The sequence below is a fragment of the Bos taurus genome, chromosome 21 (genome assembly GCF_002263795.3).
Source record: "Bos taurus isolate L1 Dominette 01449 registration number 42190680 breed Hereford chromosome 21, ARS-UCD2.0, whole genome shotgun sequence".
Taxonomy (NCBI): Eukaryota; Metazoa; Chordata; class Mammalia; order Artiodactyla; family Bovidae; genus Bos; species Bos taurus.
The window spans coordinates 51,485,587-51,502,523 of record NC_037348.1 but is presented as its reverse complement, the minus strand read 5'-3'; the positions used below and the strand labels follow the sequence as shown (position 1 = coordinate 51,502,523).

The 16,937-nt window shown below is 37.3% G+C and overlaps 1 protein-coding gene across 4 annotated transcripts in view; it reads right to left on the bottom strand.

Moving 5' to 3' along the window:
• Positions 1-16,937, bottom strand: part of LRFN5 (leucine rich repeat and fibronectin type III domain containing 5) — a 320,568-nt gene that overhangs the window by 145,748 nt on the left and 157,883 nt on the right. For all 4 annotated transcript variants that reach the window (XM_005222103.5, XM_024981904.2, XM_024981905.2 and 1 more), the window contains 1 exon segment: positions 12,195-12,371. The gene's annotated coding sequence lies outside the window, so the exon portion shown is untranslated.

The window sequence follows — 16,937 nt, the reverse complement described above, 5'->3', positions numbered from 1 at the left end:
AAACGTTGAATATATCAGTAACATTTATATTTAAAAACTACCTCCGTGTTACCAGCGTAGGTAAGCACAGAATGCGCACAGAACGAAAAAACTACATAAGACCCGGAATATTCTCACCCCAAGCCATAAAGTGAAAGTGTTAGTTGCTCAGTCACGTCCAGCTCTTTGACACTTCGTGAATCCATGGACTGTGTATAGTTCACTAGGCTCCTCTGTCCATGGGATTCTCCAAGCAGGAATCCTGGAGTGGGTTGCAATGCCTTTCTCCAGGGGAGCTTCCTGACCCGGGGATTGAACCCAAGTCTCCTGCACTGCTTCCCTGGTGGCCCTGGTAGCTTCCCTGGTGGCTCAGGGGCTAAAGCATCTGCCTGCAATGCAGGAGACCTGAGTTCGATCCCTGGTCGGGAAGATCCCCTGGAGAAGGAAATGGCAACCCACTCCAGTATTCTTGCTTGGAGAATCCCATGGACAGAGGTGCCTGGTGGGCTACAGTGCACGGGGTTGCAAAGAGTCGGACACGACTGAGCGACTTCACTTCACTTCTCCTGCACTGCAGGCAGATTCTTTACTGTCTGAGCCCACCTAGGAAGCCCCAATGTCATTAAAAAGGGTGCTTAATAAGCATCTCTCCAGTACTGTCTGAGGCAATGTAATCTCATCCAGGTCATCACTATTTTACTGGTAGATCCTCTAATGGAAGTGTTATTTTTCCCAGGGTGGGAAAGGGTCAGGTTTCCCTGGAGATCTGAAAGCAGTAGGAACAATTTCACAGCTCCCAGTCTCCTTTGACTTCAGTGTGTGTAAACCGCTTCTCAGTGGTAATATAATACCAGCTATGCATCCCCCTCTTAAGCCCTTCTGAATGTCAAGGGTCAGATGCAGGCATTGAAGCTTATAACCTGGTTATGATCCCCACCTTGTGAGTCTGTGTCTCATTTAAGAAGAAAAAATCTTATTCCCACCTCAACCCCTGAACCTGGAATATTAGTCCATAATGAATACAGTATAGCATTATTAAAGTGAAAACATTAGCTACAGATTCTAGGCAATATGTGTGGGATGCAAAAGAATCCATGAACAACTAGGAGGCAAAATATATTTTTAAAAAACTACTATACCCTAATATAAAGATTAACAAAGGGTTTCACCAAAAAGAAAATCTGAAAGGCCAATAAACTCTTGCACAGATTTTCAATCTTACTAATATATCAAATAAAGTCTAGTAAATATAAGGATGAGAAAGCAACCCATAGCAAATATGTCAATTTCAAATAATAGACAAAATAATATTTCATAATGTCTAAGGAATTTATTTAAAGCCTGAAACATGAAATAAAGTTCAACAATAGAATTTCTGAAATGTTTATGCTCAATTAAGTCTCAATTAAGACTTTATTTTTTAAGAGCAGTTTAAGGTTCACAGCCAAATTGAGAACTTATTTTTCATATAATTACTATTTCCTGCTCCCACACATGTATAAACTTTCCATAATATCCTCAACTGGAGTGGGACAACTATTAAAGATTGTGTTAATTACTTTGCTATAATTGATTAATATAAAATTGACATACTGTAATTATTCCAAGTCCATGGTCTACTTTACCATTCACTCTTGGTGCTTCACATTCTCTGAGTTTGGACAAAGGAATAATGACATGTGTCCATCATTATGGCATCATATAGAGTATTTTCACTGGCCTAAAAATCCTCCATGCTCTGTCTATGCACTCCCTATTTCCAAACACATAGCAACCACTAATCTTTTTACTGTTTTCATAAGTTTTGCTATTTCCAGAATATCATGTAGTTGGAATCATGCAGTATGTAGCTTTTTCAGATTGGCTTCCCTCCTTAGCAATACTCATCTGTCAATTATGAATAAAGCTGCTATACAAATCTGTGGGCAGTTTTGTGTGGGGGTGTGTGTGTGTGTCTACCTAAGTTTTCAACTCCTTTGAGTAAATAGAAAAAAAGCATGATTCCTGAATCGTATGGTAAGAGTAGTTTTGTAAGGAACAAACTCTCTTCCGAAATGGCTGTACCATCTTGCTTTCCTCCTAGCAATGAACGCGAGTTCCTGATTCTCCACATCCTTGTCAGCATTTGGTGGTGTCAGTGCTCCAGATCTGGAGTTCTGTAATAGGTGTGAAGTAGCACATCACTGTTGTTTTAATTTGCATTTTCCTTATGACACATGATGTGGAACATTTTTTCACTTTTTTTTTTTTTTTGCTGTCTGTGTAGCTCCTTTGCTGAGGTGCCTGTTAAGGTTTCTGGCTCATTTTCTAAACAAGTTGTGCTTTCAGTGTTGAGTTTTAAGAGTTCATTGTGCATTCTGAATAACAGTCTTTGATCAGATGTGTCTCTTGAAAATATTTTCTCCCAGTCTGCAGCCAGTCTTCTCATTCTCTTGACAAGTATCTTTCAAAGAGGAGAAGTTTTTATTTTTAAAGAAGTCCAGCTTATCAATTATTTTATTTGTAGATTGTTTCCTGGGCATTGTATATGAAAAAGTATCACCATACCCAATGTTATCCAGGTTTTCTCCTATGTTATCTTATAGGATTTTATAGCATTGTATGTTATATTTAGGTCTCTGGTCCATTTTGAGTTAACTTTTGTGAAGCGTGTAAGTCTGTGTCTAGATTCATTTTTCACTTGTGTATGAACAGCTGTTCCAGCACCATTTGTTGAACAGACTATGTTTGCTCCCTTGCATTGTTTTTGCTCCTTTGTCAAAGATCAGTTGACTGTACTTACGGGGGTCCACTTCTGGCCTCTCTGTTCTTGCCAGTACACTGATCGATTTGCCCTTTCTTTCACTAACATGACACTTTCCTAATCACTGTAGCTTTACCGTAAAGGCTTCCCAGGTGGCGCAGTAGTAAATGAATCCACCTGCCAAGGCAGGCGACGCAAGCGATGCAAGTTCAATCCCACGGTTGGGAAGATCCCGTAGAGTAGGCAATGGCTACGCACTCTAGCATTCTTGCTTGGGAAATTCCATGGTCAGAGGAGTCTGGAGGGCTACCATCCATGGGGTTCAAAAAGTCAGACACAACTGAGCACAGCATAGTCTTAACAGTAAAACTTGAAATTGGGTATCATCAGTCCTTCAACCTGGTTTTTCTTCAATACTGTGTTGGTTTCTAGGTCTTTTTCATCTCAATGTGAATGTTAGAATCAGTTTATGAATAGCCATGAAATGAGTTTTTGGGATTTTGATTGGAATTGCATTGAATCTATAGATCAAGTTGGCAAGTAATGACATCCTAACAATATTGACTCCTCCCCTCGATGAACATGGAATATCCATTTTTTTAACTGTATGTTTATACTATTTTTATATCTAACTTGCATGAGACCCTTTTACATGCTCCAGAATTTATAATAGTTGTATCACTTAAAGGATTAAATTACATATTTGGATTTGAGATATTATATAATTTATATAATTTTAATCAAACATTTTGATGTTTATTTTTGTTTTCAAGTTTTAGTAAACTTCTTTTTATTCAGAATGATCATGGGTTGCTGGTTAATTTATATTCCAGTGAAGTAAAATTTCTCTATGTCCTAAGCAGAGACTACTAATTTGCAAAGAATTGCAGCATATCAAAACACACCTAACACTGAAAAAGAGAAACACAATATGTATATATAAGTTACCATTTCTCATACGGATTTCTGGAGCCTTGGAATTGCCATTCTTATTATTTTAATGTATTTGATTTGTGTATTTTTAAAGTAAATCCCTGATATTTGCTGTTTCTTATATGAGTACCATGCATAAAGGTGCCTTGTAAAATGCATAAATAAGTGGTCTTTTGGTTTATTTGAAGTAGATTAAATAAGAGTTTCTCATATAGTAGTATATCTTATAGAGTTACTGCTTTCTGGACTTATTTCTGAAGGTGACTCAAGAAATATCCTGAGAAACAAAATAATAAAAAACTCTATTTGAGCAAAACACTTGCCTGAGTCTAGAGGAGAGATATAATCATTTCTGAGATTTAAAATACATGAGAGCAAAACATTACTTGTTCACATGGATATCATGTGGCAAAAATAAATGATAAAGATACTAACAAGAATGGGTAAGGATGTTAGATTGATGATTGCTAGATTATTACTGGATATTTTCTTCAATATCTTCCTTATTTATCATTACTTTTCATAACAGAGTAGTATAGCTGCTGCTGCTGCTGCTAAGTCGCTTCAGTCGTGTCCGACTCTGTGCGACCCCAGAGACGGCAGCCCACCAGGCTCCCCCATCCATGGGATTTTCCAGGGAAGAACACTGGAGTCGGTGCCATTTCCTTCTCCAATGCATGAAAGTGAAAAGTGAAAATGAAGTCGCTCAGTCGTGTCCGACTATTCACAACCCCATGGACTGCAGCCTACCAGGCTCCTCCGCCCATGGGATTTTCCAGGCAAGAGTACTGGAGTGGGGTGCCATTGCCTTCTCTCAGAGTAGTATAGATCTCTTTATAAAAACCCTTGGTACAACTGCATGTGGAACCACATGGATTCTGTCCCCAAGCATCAGAAATCAGGACTACTACTGTGAAACTACCAATAAAAAATAGCAAAGTATTGCTAAAGAGGTTTATAGAATTTCTCTGTATCTTTAGTAAAAGCTACTTGTATGCTATGATGAATACAGGACAAACCCAAGTGATTCAGATACTGGATGTATGCCAGGCTCACTATTATGTGACTCATTCCTGGATACCAGTTTCCAGAATGAGGATATTTACATATAACTGCATCAATAAAATCCATGAATAATATAGATCCACTCTCATTATCACTCTAATTGCTACATATAGAGTCATTCTTTAATTAAATCTGATCTAAATTTAAGGGTCTACCATTTCACTTCAAGATGCATATAATAAATATGAAAAGTACTTCAAAACACAATCCTAATAAAATGAAAACATTTTGTTAAATTGCATATAAAATGTTTTGTCTGTATTTCTGTTTCAGTCCTCTTTATTAAGTAGAGAATTCTTATTATGGAAAAGTGTATCCTTCTGTCTCTTTATAAATAATGGATGCATATTTTCAATTGCAAATTATTTCTGTGTTAGAATCATTGTTAGTAGGTATTGAAATAATCTAGGAGGCACTCATTTGCCTGTAATGGAATACTATCTTCAAGACATAAATAAGTAAGCAGGTATTAAAAAGTTATTTGTTTTCTAGATATTAAACAGTGTGTTAAGGCTTCAGGATTTAGCACAGTAATCCACATTTGCATGCAAGTGATCACAAAGAAAGCCAGATTCTTATTACGGATTTAGAACTGTCTGATACTAACAGGAATAGTCATCTTAAAACAAAAGTTGCTTTTACCTCAGCACCAAAGTTTTCACCTCAGTGGCTAAAACTTATTTGCCTGATCTTTCACCATATACAAACACAGAAAATGTGTTTTTATGTCAAGTAAGTTATACCTTGAATATTCCTAACAGCCCATTAATTAATAAGAGAAACGACCATGCTGCAAGGTCAGAGTTGTCATTCATACAGCTTTACATATGTAAACAGGGGTGATGGAAGGTTATCATCAAGAGGAACCCATACATTACCTCCTGCTTGTCTGCATTCCCAGTGGCGCGCCTTATTTATTCCCTCTCGGTGGGTGATAAAGTACCTTCAGCACCACTGGTGTTCTTAAACATTCTATTAACAGATATTATATACCTTTGTGTCAAAACCATATCATCCAGGTTAAATGTACAAAGTTAGCAGTTTTCAAAATCAAGTCTCTAGGTTTTCTTATATTACTAATATTTTCAGCTAGTAATGATATGTCTCTAAGGTCTCTGATTTTTACACATCTTTCCATGTAGTTCTGAGTATATATTTTAATATTTCCTCCCTTCATGTTATGTCATTAGCAGTATTAAGTTGCTGTTTATGATCAATATAGCATACACATTTTCTCCCAATCTATGAGTTTCTTCACGGTAAAATGATTTTTTTCTAAAAGAAGCCTTTGTACTGCCAATTTTTCCCCTTTCTGTAAAGCCTCCCACACACTACTTAATATTGATGGAGAGATGCCTTGGTATACCCAGAGAATTCCAAATCTGACATGTGTTAAAATACTCCTAGTGCATAGCATAGTGATTCAAAAGAGGTGAACTGCATAGCCAGTGGAACAGGGTGCTCGTCACAATAAACTGGGTAAGGTTGGGTCCATATAAACTGGATTTTTTCCAATGAGTTTCTTAGCCAATGCTTTGCAATTAAGATTGCTGCCATGCATCTAATGTCGGTTGCCAGAAGTACTCTCCACATGACATCAATTTCTTCTGGCCCTAAATGTAAAGTAATCATTATCTCCTAAAGGTAAGCATTTCTTCAGACCTCTTCCCAGGACTCTTCACAGTAAGAGCTATAGTATTAGCAACCCACAGGGCCAGCGGTAACATTAGACAGAGCATCAAATACTGCCAGCTAAGACATTTTTAATTTTGGTGTCAGTACTTAAGGGCTTTAGGGAGAACCATGCATTCTCTCACTAGCTTCTGGAATCTTTACCTAAATGGGACAATGCATCAGCACATTAACAATAGTCCGGGGCTGAAACCTATCTCTGAGGCCCAGACAAACTCCACCACTAATAAGAATTACACTGGCATAATCTCACATACAGGTAAGCTCTTTTTCCCCTGAACGTCTGTGTAGCTTTCCTTCACTGTTTATCTTTTGCTAGTTCTTTCTGCCAGAGAAGGCGATGGCACCCCACTCCAGCACTCTTGCCTGGAAAATCCCATGGACGGAGGAGCCTGGTAGGCTGCAGTCCACGGGGTCGCTAAGAGTCGGACACGACTAAGCAACTTCACTTTCACTTTTCACTTTCATGCACTGGAGAAGGAAATGGCAGCCCACTCCAGTGTTCTTCCCTGGAGAATCCCAGGGACGGCGGAGCCTGGTGGGCTGCCATCCATGGGGTCACACAGAGTCGGACACGACTGAAGTGACTTAGCAGCAGCAGCAGCAGTTCTTTCTGCATTGTAATGCCCTTACTTCTCTTGAAAGAAAGTGAAAGTCTCTCAGTCATGTCCAACTCTTTGCAACCCCATGGACTATATAGTCCATGGAATTCTCCAGGCCAGAACACTGGAGTGGGTGTGTGTGAGTATGAGTGTGAAAGTCGCTCAGTCGTGTCTGATTCTTTGTGACCCCATGGACTAAAGAGTCCATGGAATTCTCTAGGCCAGAATACTGGGGTGGGTAGACTTTCCTTTCTCCAGGGGATCTTCCCAACCTAGGGATCAAACTCCCGCATTGTAGGCAAATTCTTTATCAGCTTCTCCTACTGAGCTACAATTATTTTTAGACGAAAATTTTAGTTAGATTCATTTGTATCTGCTTCATAAGAGCAAAGACGGGTCTTGATCTGCCATGGATCACAAAACAAGACCATGAAGAATGATGCTGAGCTAAGAAGGGAGGTAGGGCAGCAGTATAAGGGCACTGGAAAAGCAGCCACCCACTGTGAATGGTGAGCCTGAAGTAAAATGGGGTCATGCTCTGAAAAGAGGAAAATACAAAAACAAATCAACAGATCTAATAATTGATGTTAATACTTAAAAATTTTGTTCTGGTTAATGTCATCAGACCCTTTATTTTCTACAATAAAAGTAAAATAATGTTCATGTTTTACATGATAGAAGCTTCCTGTGCCTTGGATTTAACACTCATATTTAAACATTTGAACATTCATATTTAACATATACCATTGTCAGTATAGATGTAAACACATTTAGGCCACTACTTGCAAAGCTATTAGTTCTAGAAATAAAAGGCCTAGCTCTTGTCAGTAGAATCAGAGTTTCAGGAACTTTATAACAAAGTCATGAAAGTCATAAGGAAAACTATCTCTGTAAGTCACTAAAGAAAGGCAAACAACAAAATAAAAACAACAAAAAGACTTGAGTTGATAGAAAGGCAAAATATAAACACTAATTTTTCAGTAACATTTCCTGTCTGTGGCAATTTTCTCTGATACCCTAGTGATTATTTTACAGATCTCAGAGACTTTTTCTCTCTTAAAACACATACACACACAGGGGTATGGGGAGGGAGGGGCTCTATGCGTGCTTTCACAGTGCCTAGAGAAAAAAAAAGGAGACACAATATTGAGCAAAATGCACATGGACTGTGACTTTACCGGGTTTTCATCCTGGAGGAGAAGTCAGTTTTAGTCAAGAGATGTCAATGAGACAAGATGTCAATGAATTAGTTATACGGTGCTGAGAGACCCTGAAATACAAGGGGATGATCTTGTCAGGTGGAGCAAGAAATGGTTATTTCAGGAAGCAAATACTGTGTTGAGAAACTAGGCAAAAAGGAGATGGGAGTGGTTATCCCACTTACGGAGAATCAACCATGGAGGTCACATGACAGGGAAGAAGCCCTGAAAGGCATCTTTCAGGGAGGAAGGGAGCATCGTGTGGGTTGAGGTGGAGGCATTTATAAAAAGTGGTCACCCATGGGAGTGTTGTAAGCCATGATAAAACTTGGTCTATGTTCTAAGGGGAATGGTCTTTAGAGAAGCATGTCATCTCAATTTTCTATTTTGTAAAGCTCTATCTGCTACCTATGGAGACAGAATAACTGTATCAGTGCAAGTGAGCAGATAATTCAGGAGGCCTCTGGAGTAGCCCAGGGGAGAAATTATGGTAAGACCAGGGTACAGATGGTCCCAAATGGAGAAAAGCAGATGAATTTAAGAAATATTTTGGTAGGTAAATATGACCAGATTAGGTGGTGGAATCGTGGAACACAAGAGTGAGGAGACAGATGATTCTTATTTTTCTCCAGGTACAGGATGATGTCATTTACCAAGCTCAAGTCTATCAAAAAAGCGTGTTTGTAGAGATGGCCAAGAGCTTAGTTTGCAACATGTTAAATTAAGGCACTTAGGTGATTGGACATATCAATTGGGAAATGACTGGCACTAAGTAAATAAATAAATGAAAGTCAATATAAAGCTTTTTATTTTCCCTTATTTTCATACTGAGCACTGCATGATGTAACTCTCTGCTCTACCTTTCAGGATTATCGAACCTAATTCATGTATTTACTTCAGTGTGTCAATTTGTCCTATCAATAAACCTGATTCTCTATGTTTTTGGGGCTCAAACATCTGGAATTATTTCAAATATCAATGATTTCAATGATTTAGCCATACATATATGGGTAAAGATATATGTATATATGTGAAGTTAAAAAAAAATAAAACACTGGTTGAGAGCATATTCAAATTTTTAAAGTTACCTTATATTTATATTACATATTTAATGTCATTAAGGCTACTTTTGGAGAAGGAAATGGCAACCCTCTCCAGTATTTTTGCCTGGAGAATCCCACAGACAGAGGAACCTGGCGGGCTGCAGTCCATGGGTTGCACAGGGTCCGACATGATTGAAGTGATATAGCACAGCACAAGGCCACCTTACTCTTTAGATGGCATACTAGCCTTGTAACTATCATTGCTGCTATGAGTATATTAAATTATGTTTAGGAAACCAGTCATGAATATTCATTGGAAGGACTGATGCTGAAGCTGAAACTCCAGTACTTTGGCCACCTGATGCGAAGAGCTGACTCATTGGAAAAGACCCTGATGCTGGGAAAGATTGAAAGTGGGAGGAGAAGGGGATGACAGAGGATGAGATGGTTGGATGGCATCACTGACATGATGGACATGAGTTTGAGTAGGCTCTGGGAGTTGGTAACGGACAAGAAAGCCTGGCGTGCTTGGCGTCCATGGAGTCACAAAGAGTGGGACGTGGCTGAGCGACTGAACTGAACTGAACTGATATATTTACACAGGCATGTACATCTCCTCTTCAGACACTATTCTTTATTCTTTAAATTTATCTGTGCTTTAGCTAAACAAGAACAGCAAAAACTGAGAAAAGTATTCTCTTCTGATCAAAACTAATTGAAAAGGCCACAGTGAGAGGAATAACCATCATAATACCACCACCTCAACTGACCTGCACTAATAACAAACATGCCTTCCATCATCTCATTCTTTCACTACTTCTCCATTCATTACTGCCACTAAGAAAGTTCCCAGTATCCCATTTAGTTTTTTAAAGGGATTTTAATGGATGTGCTATGAATTTTCAATGAGCTATTTGAAATTTGAGGAACTTAATTAGGAATGTATTTACTTTCCCTTTTTTAAGTGTAATTAATTCCATGCAAGACTTTTAGCCTAATGTTACTCCAAAGGAAAAAATAAAATGGAAAAGGAGGTTCTACTTTTACAGACTAATGGACTGGCAATTAAAAAAATTGAATTAAACATTAACTCAGAAGAGTCATTTTCAATATATAAATTATTTCTGTTTAGCCTTCTGTTGCCAGGTTAATTAAGTAAATCCCTTTGGCCTTGATTATAGCCATTAGTAAATGAAAATGTAGTTGAATTCACTAAGTCTTGTGATTTACACTAGGGAATCTACATCAGTAAATACATTTCCTTTGGCTAACAGCTTTCATAAAGTCTGATGTTTATTTAGAAAAAGTCAACCTTATCCGTGAAATACAAAAATTAATTAATTATATAATTCATTGTTTGGGTGGATAAACTCTCTGCAGCTTCTTGTGGGGTTGGTTGCCTTTAAGAAACAAACCCCAGATAGTCCACATCTAAAAAACATGTGTCCAATCACCTCAGGCTCAGAGAATATCCTCAATTTCTTTAAGAAAAGAAAAAGGTGGAAAATTTAGAACGTCTTCCTCAAGTTGTTTTATTTTAAAAAAAGCTTAAGGACAAAAGCCATGAAAGCAATTCTTAAGATAAATGAATAAATCATGTACATAAAGAGCACAAAATAATAAAATATACATAGAAAAAACCTACATTAAAATAATGATTTGTAATCTGTCTTCTGTATATTCAGATTCATCATTTTATGCTACAGTTAGAGTTATAATGAATTAACCTCAACATAACCCAATACATTCTTCTGTTTATGTCTTAAAAGTAGTCCTTCTATATTACTTTCAGTACACTAGCAATGATACACTGACGGCCTGTTTTAAATCTTATACAAGGGTAACACTATGATTCAGAAATAAATTCTTAACAGTCTCTATATTCTCTAAGGACAAGACTTGTCTGTTGCTGGCATATTAAGCTGTAATATGTTGCAAAATAAAAGTAAGGTTATTAAGTATCTCCTACTCATTCCCTTCAAGGAAATTTCAATTGCCAAGCACCAAATTACTAGGACAATCTAGGCTACATCAAATTTTGCTGTCTGTAAAAATATACCCATAATCATTTTCTGTATGGTCGCAATGTGATACAAATATATCCTTAACAGCAGCAAGAGGCACTTAAATCAAGAGTTTTGGAGAAGTAAAAAAAGAAATACTCTAAATTTAAACCAATAAACTAAAAAAACAGCAAAAAGATAGAATCTAACTTATGGACCAGGAAAGTCCAAAGTTCGAAATAACTGTCTTTACTATCAAACACTGTGAACACAAATAATCGTGTAATTAATGTATTTCCCTGATTTATCCAGCAACTAGAAAGAAGAGAGACAAACACATAGTTGGGAATTTGATTTCCCTTGTCCTTAGTTTTTCTGAATGCATATGTATAGGCTGCCATAACTCTCCTTCAGTGACACAGAGAACATGTCATTCAGTAAATCAACCAATCGAGAAAAGTACTATTTCTAGCACCAGTCCCTTACCTTCTATGAAGCAACAGGGATCACAGACCTGGAAGGAGTACTAGAGTTTCAAGAATCAAAAAACCAGGGATTTTATTCCATCTTCATAACTCATCAGCTAAGGAACTTTGATAAAATACTTGGTCATTATGAATCTATTTATTCATGTGCAACCATTATTATGCTAATCTCTCCCACATCTATGCCTCAAGACTGCAAACACAATTTGTGATAACACAAGTGAAATCTCAAAAAAATTTTTGAATATTCCATAAGAGTATAGGTTAGCAACATCAATGTGGTAGAATTTGTATCTCCAAAAAGACAGGACTCAAAAAATAAAAGAAATATTCAGTGATGAATAATATTGGCTTTTAATTTGTATATTAATTAGCAAGATTTCTAGTTAGCCTCACCTAAAGTGTTTTTAAACCCACTGGCAATGACCAAACTGAATGTGATCAACTTACTTCTGGAGCCTGAAGAGTTCCTCACTGCAGAGAAGGAGTCAGCACTCTGCCTGGCTGCTGCAGAAGACGGACAGGGTGAAAGCATCTCCAAAGTTGATTCTGAGGATGGTGACAGAAGTAAGGGTGCTCAGCTACTACATATCTTCCCAAACACCTGGCAGAATGGTTACAGGGACTCTTCAAAGGAGACAAGAACAACAACAAAAAAAGCATATCAAAACATGCTAATGCTGTATCTTTGAAAAATATGGTTGCTGTTAACTGTGTGATCAGTTTCAATCTCGATCAGGAATATCACTAAATAGAACTCAAATATTCATAGATTTGCATAATAAGGCTTTCCAGTGGAATCTGTAATATGCTCTGATTCTAATAAATATGTCAGCAGTCTGCTTTTCACTTTTGGAAGTTTTCTTATCTCATAATTGAAAATAGTTTAAACAACTGAACATCAAAGTGCAATTTTCTTTATATTTCAATGAATTTAACTTGTAGGCTATTGTTATATACTAATCATCCCTACTAAGTACCAGAAACCCTACAATGGGGATACAGCAATGAAGGAATGAATCTCATTAGTCTTGCCCTCATGGAGTTAAACAGGGCTCTCCTTTCAGCTCAGCTGGTAAAGAATCCGCCTGCAATACAGGTGCTGCTGCTAAGTCGCTTCAGTCATGTCCGACTCGGTGCGACGCCATAGACGGCAGCCCACCAGGCTCCCCAGTACCCCTGGGATTCTCCAGGCAAGAATACTGGAGTAGGTTGCCATTTCCTTCTCCAATGCATGAAAGTGAAAAGTGAAAGTGAAGCCCTCAGTTGTGTCTGACTCTTAGCGACTCCATGGACTGCAATACAGGTGACCCCGGTTCAATTCCTGGGTCGGGAAGATCTGCTGGAGAAGGGATCGGCTACCTACTCCAGTATTCTCAGGCTTCCCTCGTGGCTCAGCTAGTAAAGAATCTGCCTGCAATGCAGGAGATCTGGGTTGGGAAGATCCCCTGGAGAAGGGAACGGCTACGCACCCCAGTGTTCTGGCCTGGAGAATTCCATGGACTTTATAGCCCATGGGGTCACAAAGAGTTGGACATGATTGAGTGCCTTTAACTTTCATGGAGTTAATAGTTTGCCAAATTGCCTGTTTTATTCTTAAATAGATAAAATTCACTTATTTCAACCCATACATCTAGGGAGAAAATACAGAAACGTGCCATTTGTATTTTAACTCCACGTCAGCAGATTGCTGATTTCTATCTGTTTCTAAAAGTTCTATGTCAATCTAAATAATAATCAACCTAGCTCTATGAGACACAATATTTACTTGCTTTCCCTCAAGATCTATATAATAGTATCACTGACACTCAATCACTGTCAATTTTTAATGTAGAAATCGGCTAAGTTTTAAAAATGTTCTTGAAATGAGTAAAAGCATTTTTATTTTACTTTGGCTATGACTTATTTTATCCACAGAGACAAAGGTGAGGAGTAGTACAATTCTAAAGAGTGAGAATAAAAATAGACTGAAGATGATACAAGGATCACTCAAGTTTAGCTTATTGTTTCTGCTATCTCCATTTGTAAAGATGTGTGAATGATCTTATAAAGTCAAATTTTAATATGTTAGAGATGTAAAAATTATGACTTTATCCAAAGAGAAAGGTAAACTATTGCTAAGTTAATATGGAATTTATTCCAAAATTCTAAAAATCAATGCACAGATAAAAGATAAAGTTGACTAAAAGTACAAGAATCTGCCTGCAATGCAGGAGACCTGGGTTCTATCCCTGAGTTGGAAAGATCCCCTGGAGAATGGAATGGCTACCCACTCCAGTATTTTCTAGCTTGGAGAATTCCATAGACTATTCCACGGGGTTGGAGAATCAGATATGACTGAGAAACTTTCACTTTTCACATTACATTTTCTTTATTTCAAAGTATTTTTATGAATTTGACAACCAATGCTATCTTTAAAATTTATATTTATTATAAAAGAAATATATTATAAAATTATAGAATAAATAAGACATAACCCCTATCAGTTCAGTTCAGTTACTCAATCATGTTCAACTCTTTGCAACCCCATGAACTGCAGCATGACAGGCCTCCCTGTCCATCACCAACTCCTGGAGTTCACCCAAACTCATGTCCATAGAGTTGGTGATGCCATCCAGCCATCTCATCCTCTGTTGTTCCCTTCTCCTGCACCTAATCCCTCCCAGCATCAGAGTCTTTTCCAATGAATAAACTCTTCACATGACGTGGCCAAAGTATTGGAGTTTCAGCTTTAGCATCAGTCCTTCCAAAGAACAACCAGGACTGATCTCCTTTAGAATGGACTGGCTGGATCTCCTTGCAGTCCAAGGGACTCTCAAGAGTCTTCTCCAACACCACAGTTCAAAAGCATCAATTCTTCGGCACTCAGCTTTCTTCACAGTCTAACTTTCACATCCATACATGACTACTGGAAAAACCATAGCCTTGACTAGATGGACCTTTGTTGGCAAAGTAATGTCTCTGCTTTTTATTATCCTATCTAGGTTGGTCATAACTTTCCCTCCAAGGAGTAAGCATCTTTTAAATTCATGGCTACAATCACCATCTGCAGTGATTTTGGAGCCCAGAAAAATAAAGTCTGACATTGTTTCCACTGTTTCCCCATATATTTCCCATGAAGTGATGGGACCGGATGCCATGATCTTCGTTTTCTAAATGTTGAGCTTTAAGCCAACTTTTTCACTCTCCTCTTTCACTTTCATCAAGAGGCTTTTGAGTTCCTCTTCACTTTCTGCCATAAGGGTGGTGTCATCTGCATATCTGAGGTTATTGATATTTCTCCTGGCAATCTTGATTCCAGCTTGTGCTTCTTCCAGCCCAGTGTTTCTCATGATGTACTCTGCATAGAAGTTAAATAAGCAGGGTGACAATATACAGCCTTGACGTACTCCTTTTCCTATTTGCAACCAGTCTGTTGTTCCATGTCCAGTTCTAACTGTTGCTTCCTGATCTGCATATACGTTTCTCAAGAGGCAGGTCAGGTGGTCTGGTATTCCTATCTCTTCCAGAATTTTCCACAGTTTATTGTGATCCACATAGTCAAAGGCTTTAGCATTATGAATAAAGCAGAAATAGATGTTTTTCTGGAACTCTCTTGCTTTTTCCATGACCCAGCGGATGTTGGCAGTTTAATCTCTGGTTCCTCTGTCTTTTCTAAAACAAGCTTGAATATCTGGAATTTCACGGTTCATGTATTACTAAAGCCTGGCTTGGAGAATTTTGAGCAGTACTTTACTAGCGTGTGAGATGAATGCAATTGTGCGATAGTTTTAACCCCTATACAGAGATATAAATAAATAATATGCCAACCATCTGAGATAGCTATTGCTTGCCTTTTCATTCATTTCCTTCCATATATTTTAAAATACATTTTACATATATAATATATATATATGGCAAAAATGTAAGAAAGATACAGCCCTCTCAGAAAGAACCAATTTCATATTTCAGAACATACTCTCAGAAATATTTTATGCATATATAAATGTGTGTGCATATGTGTAGATTTTTATTCATATATAAGAATACTGTATGCCATTTTGTCCTATTCCTTTAATATATCATGGCGATTATTCCATTTCTATCTTCTATCATCAACATCATCCATCCTATCAGTCAATATCTATCATATGAATACAACATAATCTGCTCATAATACATCCCAACTGAAAAGCACCATTTCTAGGATTTTGTTATTATAAAAAGAAGATATTATCATAAAAATGATATAACTCATATCTACACATGTGTGTGACTGAATAGTATATTAAATTCCTGGCATAAGTATCATAAGCTCCTAGAACTAAAATATTTAAGCCAAGAAACCTAATTGTTTTAGAAATTTTATTTTCCCTTATCTGCAGTAATGAGGTAGCATTTACTACAGCAAGTAGTATTGTTACTACAGCAAGAATAAATTTGAATTTAGAATTTTACTTTATAATAGTGCATTATGATAACAAAGTATAAATACTTCCAATTATTTTTTTAATTGATAACATTTTTTTAAATTTTATTTTATTTTTAAACTTTATATAATTGTATTAGTTTTGCCAAATATCAAAATGAATCTGCCACAGGTATTCATGTGTTCCCCATCCTGAACCCTCCTCCCTCCTCCCTCCCCATACCATCCCTCTGGGTCGTCCCAGTGCACTAGCCCCAAGCATCCAGTATCGTGCATGGAACCTGGACTGGCAACTCATTTCATACATGATATTTTACATGTTTCAATGCCATTCTCCCAAATCTTCCCACCCTCTCCCTCTCCCACAGAGTCCGTGGGAAGATTTGGGAGAATGGCATTGAAATACTTCCAATTATTATGCTAACTAAAAGAAAAAGAAAAAAACTAAGGATTGATAATTAAGGGTATTTCTTTGTCTTCATTTTAATATGAAAATTATAGAAACTGATACAATCCTATATAATTCAAATTCCCCAGGCAAAGTTCTTTATATGTATGGCTACATAATTTATTAATGACAACATTTTTCTTTTGTTATACTGTCTTTAATTAAGCAATTACTATATTATGCTTATCTAAATCAATTCTCTCAAGAATCAAATGAGTTAAACACATATTCATCTACATCAATATTTAAAAAGAGGAGGAATAGAGATAAGTTAAGAAATCTTTAACAAGGTTGTAGAGCTAGTACCTGCCAAAGCTGAAGGTCTCATCAGTGCTTC